Consider the following 9068-nt stretch of genomic DNA (forward strand, 5'->3'; position numbering starts at 1 on the left):
ACGCTCTGCTTCGATAGTATCATGATCAGCATGACAGTACTTTCTCAGCGGACCATCATGGTCCCTTTTGGGAAATGGCCCATCCACTAAACATTTCTTTCAAAAGGCCCTGGTATATACGCCTATCAAGGTACCGCTATGTAACATTTGGACGATACATGTTTATCGATGTTCCTCAAATACTCCCTAGGGGTTCTACCCAGGCTGCGGTCTTTGATTGTGTTGCAATATAGCAGTATTAATATCAAATGCACTCATGTCCTATAACTACATGTCTTCTAATGAACGAAATCAAAATCTAGTTACATATGCAAAACCCTAAGATATACATTGGAACCTGCATGATTTACTAAGGAAAGTATTTGTTATTGAAAGTGGCAGGACGTAGTTTTCAACAGTTCGTCTCTATTAGGAAAATATGTCGAGCAACGAAAATAATGAAGATCAAATATAATTTAAAAACGTCTCTGTTAATGTTAATCAATAAGGGCTTGTCTTTGCTCAATCGAACATTTCGTTGGAATAATTTTTTATTGGATTCCTTGAAACTCTTGTTAATAAAAATGCATAAATACGTTACTTTAGACGAGTTATTCAAAAGATGAAAAGAGAAACCCTTTCTTTCTCTTTTATCTTTAATCTCCCATCCTCCATTCAATCTATCTTCTTTCATTACATACAATAGTGTTGTGTAATCGTCTTGAGGACTAAACACTATTCAAAGTAATGACAATATGAGAACATGACTCAAACGAGACCTACACACCCAAGAGCTATTAACATAAACAATAATCATAGATTAAGGTCAAGTATCCATACACTTGTACATGGAATTAAAAACGACACTGACTGCAGGGTTTCAAGGCGTGGTCAGTGCTAAAACACCCAGAAATACCAAATATTAAAATTAAGTTTGAATACTTAAGTAACAGCCTGACAAATTTTGTGCAAAATCTGAAAAAACAAGTGAGTTATAATTTTGCAACATAAATCTAATGTCGTTGCTCCTGACATTTCCATATATTACATTTTCTGGTACCTATGCGTTCCTTCAAAGAACAATGTTTATTTAAATGAGTGGTAGCAAATACCAGTAGCAAACATTGTAGCTTACATACCTGGTAGGAGACTTTGCATATAACATTGGTATACTCTGTCCTGGTGCAAGAGTATTTGTAGAGTTAAAATGGGAATCAGTTTGATAAAATGTCTTTTGTTAATCTTGCCTTTTTTGTATCTGACCAATTCAAAAATATCTGTTGCACCATATTAAACTTTCTTATTACTAGTATGAAATAATCACTATTACAAGTATTGGATAATGCATACTGTAAGTAACTTTTACTTCAGATAAGAAAACATAACTTGGCAAGTTTGTTACATGATATTAACTCTGATAAGTAACAACCAAAAATATTGCGCAGGGTTGTGTCACAAACAACATGGCAGTAAAAAGATTTCTAAACCATCAGTAAAATCAGCAACTTTCCATAGTTTCCTCACGTTTGCCGGTTCAACTAAATGGAAACTTAGAATTGTATTTCTTGGCAGTTTACATATATTAAAGCTCTTCCCCCAAACCCCCGACTGTCTATTTGTCAAACTGTACAATCATTGGGAGACTGCTACGACAACACCAGCTTCATTGTTGGGTTTCATACCAACAGCCCTCATGCAGGGCTTCAAGGACTCATAATATACAGTAGCGGAAACACTTTTTGAGTTATATACTCACAGAATAATGTTTAAATAATTATAAACTGTGCGTTTATGCCTTTGACCTCTTTGTGCTAATTACCCATCATACTCAAAAATTTGTCAAGATTATATTATAATTGTATTCCGTACCTAAAGAATACATTACACCTATAAACTAAAGCAAGCTCTGTGAATATACCATCTTGCATAGATGTGTTTTGCACCTCTCAAGACTTAACAAATCATAAAACATCAAATTATTCCACCACACCCTGTTCTTCAAATTATCACAGAACAAATGCCAAACTCATACATGCCTTTAACAAACAATCACCAAGTAATTACAATTGTTTTCATAATTTATACTTGTCCTGCTAATGTCCTTCAAAGTGCTTTACAGTTACAGCAGTATGATTATATCCTGTCTCTATCAGAAAAAGGTGACGAATTGTTCATACTGTCAGTACGAGTGTTTTGAGGCATGATATGGTGAGGCATGATATGGTAGGACAGTATAGAGTGGTACTAGCATTATAATCAGATAAAGGCTAGGAACTGTCTATACTGTCAGTACGAGCGCATTGAAGCATGATATGTTAGGACAGTATAGAGTGGTACTAGCATTAGAATCAAATATAGGTTACAAACTTTTCATTCTGTCAGTACAAGTGTTTTAAAGTATCACATCGGTGTACAATATAGAATGGTATCAGAACAAGAAAGTTATCCCACTGTCTTGAAACAGTAGATGAAGCATATATGTAGTTCAAAATTAAACTAACCATACGAACATGCATAATCACATCATACAAAATAAAATATCTAAATTGCTCACCTTTATCTAAAAAGATCATGGAAAATATTCTGGTATACCACATACACGTATGTTAGCAACAATAAGTAATTTAGAAGAGAGTGATTGACTTTGAGAGTTGGAGAATCAGGTTGTCTGCCTGTCCACCAACCACCAACCGCTGCAAATCTGTTACAACCTTTCCATTCAAGGCAGTTGATTATGTTTCTTAAATCCTTTTTCTTCAAATTTTCAGCATCCTAAAACTTGCTAGTAATAACTTTTGAAATTTTCCATTTATTTCCTGAATCTCCAATACCCAGACATTGAGTAGTGGTATTAAATACAAAAATCAAATGTCTCAATGAGAAAACATAATTGTTGAAGTTGGTACATGAGTAACCATTGTTTCACTTTCTTGCATATTTGGGGCCAATGCTGATGATCTTTAACTAAGATTTATGAAAAGTTTGTAAAATGTCTTGAAGTATTACATTTGATTTCAACACACTCAAACCAAAAACAGGTAGCAATATATGTATTCACATTCTGCTTTCCCAAACAGTACCGTGCCAAAATAAACAGCCATATGACAGCTATGATCTCAAGTCAGTTGCACCAGGGAGTCGTTATGGAACGACTCCCTGGTTGGACACAACAATTCCACAAACATCCTTTACTACACAATACAGTCACCGTGCATCGATCTGAACTCTGAAATAAAGACCTATTAAAAAAATCCATAACAGTGGCGTAGGAAGGTACTTTTGAGTGGGGGGGGGGCTGAAGACTGATGGCCGGCCTTGGGGAGGGGTCAAAGGGGAGGGGGTGCCCCCCTCCCCTTTGGAATTTTTTGCATTTCCAGGTGGCCTCAGATGCAATTTGGTGCAATATAGCACACTTCAACCCACCCACTCCATTTTGTATATAATTTTGCATTTTCACCTGGCCTTAGATGCAATTTGGTGCTCCAAATGAGATTTTTTTCTCATTTGGAAATGCAAAAGGGGTTTTCTGACTTGCGAAGCAGGGGGGCGGAATGATACTTCCGCCCCTCCACATTTTTCACTGGGGGGCTGGCGCCCCCCCCCCAGCCCCCGGTTCCTACGCCCTTGATCCATAATGTCATAAATGAATGTCAACATAAGGTCTAAAAAGATATTTCATATAGGATATGTTAAAGAACAAAAGAGTTTGACTCTACCGCTAACCCCACCCTATAAATGAAAGATACATATAAAAATATACATTGCACTTCAAGGTGTTGAAAAACTTGCTTTAACAACGTACTTGGATTTTTTGACGAGAAACTTACTGATTAAAAAGGTACAATGTAAAAGACAATGAATGGAGAAAGGCTTATACAGTAAATAACATTTCTGAAAATGTCTGTTCCATTGTTATTTAAGCAGAGGACAATTCTTGGTTACATAGATCTAGAGTCTTTCTGATCAACTGTTATATCGTGCTTCTTCCTTGTCAAGAGTGTATGATTTAATGATGGTTAGTTTTCTAGCCCTCAAACAAAACCAATTTTAATTAATTCATGTAAGCTTCTCCCTTTAATATTGTAAAAAATAAATTATTATAAAGATCTTAATTGGCAACATTATGAGTTCAACCTGGTTAGCCCTCGATTGATTTATACCCGGAAAAACGGTGATTTTCCGGGTATCACATGATCTACGAAGTATCCAAGCTGTCTTCCTTATCTTAGCTAATAAAGCAGCTGCAGCAGAAATAAACACAATTTACCAAGGAGCTTGAGGGGTAAGGTAAGAGAGACTTCAACTTCAAGGACTTTCAAGTCCCAGAAAAGAGGTCTTCCATTTGCCTACTTTCCCGTTTTCGAGATGCTGTGCAAAATATGTATATAATAGACATTGTCTGTATAAACTATAAAGCCTCCAGGCAAGCATTACTACACAGTTACTTGCTTTCACATCATGGTAGCAAAGCTTAATGCACAGTGATTCATATTGCAGAGGTTTGCCAAACATGATATTTTGAATAGAATGTTCTGGGAATGCTGACAGACAGTTTATAATCTCTATCTCCAAGTAAGGCAATCTATTAACCTTATTCTCGAACTGCCCTTACCATAACATGTATACTGTGGCTAAGTGCTGTGTTGTTGCCGAGTGGATAATGGAAGTGGCATTTGAAGCAAAAAGGCTTGAGCATTAGGGAGCTTCCGGGATTGATACCCTTCCGGGTCATAGTGAGATGGGTTTTTCATCCAAGAGCAATCTAAAGTTTCCCATCTGAAATTTGAGTTAAAATGTTTAAATTGAAGCCATCCGATGTGTAAGTTGTAATACATAAGCCCTGGAGGGTTTCTCTCTCATTTGTGTCACCTCCAGTGACAAGTCTGCATCTTGCTTAGATTTAACCACTTGACTTCACTTAAATCTCAATAAAGAACACTAATTCTCATTTATAACCTGACAGCAAAGCTTCCTGACCCAATATCCTCATGAAATCATCCACCTCATAACTAAGGAATTCCCCTTAGAAATTGTTAATGGCTCTTCAGCTACACCCAAAACCAACAGAGGGCACTGACACATCGGTCCTATCTAGTTCAATCCAGTTCACGTGAAAATCTGCACGATCTTTGATTGTCTCAGATCATAACGGTACTGTGAGTTTAATCATAGTAGTATACACAATTTCGATTGTACTAATTACAGAAGAGTTATCTGGAAACATGCTTTGTAAGTATTAAAGTCAAACTTAATTGTTTACACACATTAACTTGTTCTTACTAAAGCACTTTTTGTTCGGCCAAGTGAAACCTTAACAAGACAATCACCCAGTGTTAAATCCAGCATAAATAGATTGCTTAGGATTTCAAAGATGTGTATTAACATTAAAGATAACATTCATTAAGACGAATCCACATTGCTGACGATCCACATTAAATACACTCAACCTCTACACAGTATTGCAACCTGCTGTCCACTTAAAGCAGATTTTTGTATTTTGTCTTTGTTTTCCCACCCTTTTGAGATGTTCGTCAAGTTTTTTACATGAACTCATCACAAAACAGCAAACTAAGATATTAGCCAAGTTTAATCCCCTGCCAAGAGCATTCATTGGCAAGTAATTACGGAATATCCTCCGACAAATTCCTCATTTAAAATGAATCGACGCAGTTCCCCAAATCCACTAGTTTGAAATTGTTTGACTTATAGTCCACATTTGAAGTTAGATTTGAATAGATAAGGTAGTTATGTATGTCGTTATGCCAATGAGGTTGAGAAAATCACAGAAAAGTATGCAAAGAGCTGCTTTAAGTGCAAGACATCATACAAATGTGAAACTTGCTCTTGACTACAAGATAATCACAAGATCATGAATGATCATCACATGATCAGCTGCTTCAAAATAAACCAAAGTAAATCCATTCAAAAATACCATCTTACTACACTTTGAAAGACGTCATCTTCAGTCTCTTCCCTCTAAAAAAGAAGCAAAAACTGGCTGAAACAGGTGCATCTTTCGGCATTTTTAAGTGCTTCAAACAGTGCCACGTTTTTCAGCTCCAGAGAGATCCATGTTGGCTGTTGGCTTCATTTGTTACACCTGAGGTCATCCTCTATTATCAAATGTCAAAGTTCAAACAATTACCCACATAAGATGTCATACATCATATCCAGGTGGTGTCAGTAAAGGGTATCTGGTGGTACGGCAAGGTAACAACCAACAGTAAATAGGACCTGAAAGAAAACATGATACCATAACATATAAACTGAATGACAGTTTCAAGCTCGGGGTAGAAAGGCAAGAAAGGCATCAGACAGGTTGGTGACAAACCGGTTGAACACCAAAGTGTAGTCAGCCCTAAGACTAATAGAGGCTGTGATTATAGTAAAGCATAAAGACTTGCAAAATCTTCACATGAAATCGTTTCCTCCTGATCCACCAATCCAACCACACACAACAATAATTTAGACGTATTGACTTACTGTGACAATAGTATGCAATGAAGGCAGGGGTGTGGAGAGAGAAAGGGGACAAATATGTAGGCATCTGACAAAACATGTATTATGTAAAATGGGAAAGAAGTGTTCTCGTTTTCAAATATTTATTGTAGTTGTTTGCTTTTATTTTGAAAATGATTACTGTCTGTAATGTACATTTGTTTTTCAAATGCCAAAATATTTCTTAAATACTGAAGCTCTTTAAAAGGTCTAATGTTGCAACTGGTTTCAGTGAAACACTGTTAACAATCTTTGGAATACGGAAAAGAAACCAAAGAGAAAGTAAAAGGTTTCAGGTCCTAGTGGCATTATGATGACATCACAGATTTACAAAGTGAAAGCTCCCAGACACAACCTATAAAGTAGGATATCTCTCAAATATCTTCTGTTTGAGTTGTTTTTTACAAAGATGATTTTCATACCAGCCCAAGATGATGATTGTGTTTGTGTCCCCTTCCAGACATTGAAGGAGAAGACTTTAAACCTATGATGTCTCACAGATATTTCCTGTTTGAGTTGTTCTTCCCAAGGATGACTGTCATGTCAGCCAAAGATGATGGTTGGTTTTGTGTCCTCTTTCAGACATTGAAGGAGAAGACTTTAAACCTATGATGTCTCCCAGATATTTCCTGTTTGAGATGTTCTTCCCAAAGATGACTTTCATATCAGCCAAAGATTACGGTTGTGTTTGTGTCCCCTTTAAGGACATTGTAGGACTTCATTGACACTCCAAGTTCATAAATAATGACATACTTGCACCTTAAGAACTACAAGGTTTATAGAGTAATTCATACTAGTTTAAGATCAAACATCACATCGTCTTGAGTTTCTCCCTGGAGACCTAATGATATGATATGACTGATCTTCTAATATTATTAGAGAATCTTGCTGCATCCTCACATATTTAACTACTTGAAGCAAGTCCAGGTACAGGCCTTACCTTTACCAAAGACTTCTCTCAGTAGTTGCATCGTTGTTTTCTCTGTTTTTTCTTTGATACCACCTTTATGCTGCACCTGCTCTACTGCTGTCTCATCATCAAAAATGGCCGACATCTGAAGCATAAAAAGAAGAGCAGCATAAATCAATTATGAAGAAAAAACTGACTCTCCAAACTGGTGTTATAAGCTCACACTTAGTTTGAACCTTCAATCAAATATAAACAATGTTTGCCCTGATTCGTATAAAGCAAATGTGGTTAAGGTCTTCTTTTACCTGCTACCAAATTGTTGTAGCAGACAAAGTCATTTTCTCTGAACTGTGACATATATTATCAAGGTTTTCTCTTAATGTGGTGATATTAATGGACAATGCTCACTACATATTTGCTTTCACTATCATACATATGCTATAATGGAAATATGTTGTACCAAGTCACAACTCCAGTCAGTAAGTTCCCAAAGTGAAGTGACTCAAACAAATTTGTGGAGTTCTTCACTTATGAATCTTAGCCGTTCTTGGAGACAACATGTTGATTTAAGTCACATATATTAGTGCTACCTCTAATCTCACTCAACATTAAACTGAAATTACTTCTTATAATAATCAAAAATATAGAAATAGGAGAATTTGTACGCATTAAGGATTCTACAGTAACCGTAACTGTCCCACACATTCATGTTGGTCAAGTTTATAATACTAACAGGTGAAGGGAGGGGCATATGGTACTGATTTGTGTGCTAAGATAAGGCTCATAAAAGGAAGGGGGATGGGAGGGATATAATATAAGGACACTGTGAAATCAGAGTTTCTGCATGTCTCAAATGTGTTGAATATGCCATGGCTTTTATTGGATTTGGCATATAAATGATACAATATGTTACAGCTGTGAAGGTATTTAATTGAAACATTTTAATCTAGCTCATAAAAGATTTGACCTACCTCATAAAATGTTACCATCACTGCCCTGTTCGCATGGCACGATGTACCTCAACTAGACAGACCCATAGCTGACAGGAAACAGGAACTGTTAGCAGCCACAAAAATATAAAACTCACCTTATGGAACCAGATCAGCTAGTATGAGGGTAAGGTTAAATATAATGTAGGTAGTTTATGGTCATGAGTACCACACACTTTCACTAAAGCACACCCTTCCTATTTCTTTCTAAAGAAACTTTAGAATAACCAAAAGAACAAGAACAGCATACTTTCATAACCAACTTGGACTGTGAGTTTAATATGTGATGATCTTGTGACCGGTTTCATATATTTTTCATTCCAGATAATTATCTTGATTTGCTTTCATGATATGTCTTACCTGGTCACAGCCTATTGCACAGACAAAGAGACCAAAGAGAAGTGCCAGGACGATCAGAACAAAAGTGTGAGCTCTGTGAATAAACAGGTATAATGAAAGAGAGGTAAAGATTTTAAAAATGGGCAACAATGCTGCAGAATCTCAATCCTAATGATGTGCTTATACTTACATGCTTATCATTTTTTAAGACAGGTATTTCAAAGTTATTTAAGGCCTGTTTGCTAACAGACTTTTCCACTGCAGAATATAAAGTTACAAAAGCGATTACAAAACACAAGGATAAAATTAGCAAGATAAAATCTTATTTTACCTTAAAGTCAGTCCCTACAAAC

At 36.2% G+C, this 9068-nt stretch overlaps 1 long non-coding RNA gene across 1 annotated transcript; it reads right to left on the reverse strand.

The window, feature by feature from the left end:
- Nucleotides 1-609: 609 nt before the first annotated feature.
- LOC139977216 (uncharacterized) lies at nt 610-8849 on the reverse strand. Its single transcript, XR_011796476.1, has 3 exons — nt 8737-8849; nt 7418-7532; nt 610-6213 (listed from the first exon to the last, which is right to left on the reverse strand). It is a non-coding gene; the product is annotated as an uncharacterized lncRNA (long non-coding RNA).
- Nucleotides 8850-9068: the final 219 nt, after the last annotated feature.

This window comes from Apostichopus japonicus, chromosome 12 (genome assembly GCF_037975245.1).
Source record: "Apostichopus japonicus isolate 1M-3 chromosome 12, ASM3797524v1, whole genome shotgun sequence".
Lineage (NCBI taxonomy): Eukaryota > Metazoa > Echinodermata > Holothuroidea > Aspidochirotida > Stichopodidae > Apostichopus > Apostichopus japonicus.